Raw genomic sequence first — 2,777 nt, forward strand, 5'->3', positions numbered from 1 at the left:
AAGGATTCAGATTTTAGCCCACTTGATCAAATACATTCCTACCTTGACCCTAACCTTATTAAAACCCTTAAAAGACCTCTTGATATATGTATTTGTGCATTAAATTTTTGTTGATTGGTAGAAGAAGAGCAAGCCTTAGAAAGCAAGGTTAGTAGAGAATTGAGAGAATAGAACCTTAAACACTTGAGTGATTAGAGTGTATACACTTCCGGTGAGGGTTCGATGCTCGATTCTTTGTTCCCAGCTTTTACAAGATTTCTTCTTGCATGTTCACTTGTACTTTATTTTATGATTTGAATTAGTGGAATCCCATTCATATTTGTTCTTGGAGAATTCAATTTACTTTTAACCAAGTTGGTAGAAACATTTTGTATTTAGTTGCATTCATATAGATAGGCTGCATTTCATAAGTTTCACCATTCCTCTTCACTCCTTTATAGCTTCTATTGAGCTTAGCATGAGGACATGCTAATGTTTAAGTGTGGAGAGATTGATAAACCGCTATTTTATGGTTTATTTTGTATTGAATTCAGTGGATTTTATCAATTATTCTCACACTTATGCATATAATTCGCATGTTTTACATTTTCCTTCCTAATATTGTGCTATGTTTGAAAACATGCTTCTTTGGCCTTAAATTTGCTAATTTTTAATCCTCTCTTATTACCATTCGATGTCGTGATATGTGTGTTAAGTGTTTTCAGATTTTCCGGGGCAGGAATGGCTTAGAGGATGGAAAGGAAGCATGCAAAAGTGGAAGAAACACAAAAAATTGATGTTTTGAAAAGCTGGCAGCGATGCGTACGCGTGAACGACGCGTACGCGTGACCAGGATTTTGTCAAGCGACGCGTACGCGTGGGTGACGTGTACGCGTGACAGAGCGTCACGTGCTGCATTGTGCAGAAAACGCTGAGAGCGATTTCTGGGCTGTTTTGGACCCAGTTTCAGGCCCGAAAATACTGCTTAGAGGCTGCAGAGTGGAGCTGGATGGGGAATCAATCATTCACACCTACATACACATTAGTTAGGTTTTTTTAGATGTAGTTTTCTAGAGAGAGAGGCTCTCTCCTCTCTCTAGGTTTTAGGTTTTTTTTTAGTCTTGTTTCTTCCCAATTTCAGAATTTTACTTGACTTTAATTTAGTTTTTTTTAGTGTTTGATAAAATGCTTGGTTAGATTTTAAATTAGTCTTGTATGTTCTTAACTTAGATTGATCAATTGGAGACTCTTGAATTGTCAAAGTCTCTTGTTGGTTTGTGATTGAAAGTTGCTAGTTGGCTTGAGCTTCACTAACTCTAATCTTTGATTAGGACTTGTGAACTCAAGTTGAATTGCTCACTTGACTTACCTTCAATTGTTAGAGGTTAACTAAGTGAAGGCAAAAGGCAATTATCATCACAATTGACAACGATAACGAGGATAGGAATTCTAATTCTCAATTCTTGTTAGGACTTTTCTTAGTTGTTATTTTATTTCCTAGTTATTTATATTACTTATCTCTTATTAAAAAACCCAAAAAGATATTTTCCCATAACCAATAGTAAGTACACTTCCCTGCAATTCCTTGAGAGACGACCCGAGGTTTAATACTTCGGTTAATTTTATTGGGTTTGTATTGTGACAAAGAATTTAAATATTGATTGAGGTTTAATTGTCAGTTTAGACTATACTTGCAACGCAATGTTTTCTGTGAAAAATATTTACCGACATTTTTCCTCCATCAGATATTTCAGAACAAATTGGGAGAAAATGGTAGCATAGCTAGAAAGAAGGTCAGATTGGTAGCTCAAGATTATAATCAAGAAAAAGGACTTAATTTTGATAAATCTTTTCCACCAGTGGCTCGAATAGAAGCAATCAGATTACTCCTAGCCTATGCAGCTCATTGTGGTTTTAAACTCTTCCAAATGGATGTAAAATGTATATTTTTAAATGGTATAATAGATTGAGAAATATATGTGGCCGAGCCTCCTGGTTTTGAAAATAAAGACTTTTCAAATTATATTTTCAAACTTTTTAAAGCTCTTTATGGTTTGAGACAAGCTCCTAGAGCTTGGTATGAAAGACTTAGTTCTTTTCTTTTGAAAAATAATTTTTAAAAAGGCACCTCTGATACTACTTCATTTATTTAAAAATTTTATGATAATTTCATCCTTGTACAAATATATGTTGATGACATTATATTTGGGTCTACTGATGAGTCTGTATATGTTGATTTTAACAAGCTCGTGACAAGTGAGTTTGACATGAGTATGATGGGAGAACTTATATTATTCTTTGGTCTTCAAATCAAGAAAACTTCCAACGGCATGTTTGTACATCAAGAGAAGTCTGTCAAGACGCTGGTAAAAAAATTCGGATTGAAAAGTGCCAAGCCTATGGGCACCCCAATGCACTCGAATTTAAGGTTAGAGAAAGATGAAAATGAGAAAAATGTGAATGAAATAAGATATAGAAGAATGATTAGCTCTCTCATGTATCTCACCTCTTTTAGTCCGGATATTGTGTAAAGTATTGGTGTGTGTTCTAGATTCCAATCACAACCAAAGGAGTCCCATCTTTTAGTAGTAAAAAGAATAATTAAATATGTTCATGGTACATCCGATTATGGTTTATGGTATTCAAAGTCTGATGAATTTTCTGCAGTTGATTATTGTGATGCAAATTTTGCGAGGGATATAATTGACTAAAGAAGCACCTCTAAAATTTGCTGCTTTTTTGGGAGATCCCTCAATGTGTGCTCAAGCAAGAAGCAAGCCACAGTGACTCTATCTACT

Source organism: Arachis ipaensis, chromosome B03, assembly GCF_000816755.2.
Source record: "Arachis ipaensis cultivar K30076 chromosome B03, Araip1.1, whole genome shotgun sequence".
Classification (NCBI taxonomy): Eukaryota; Viridiplantae; Streptophyta; class Magnoliopsida; order Fabales; family Fabaceae; genus Arachis; species Arachis ipaensis.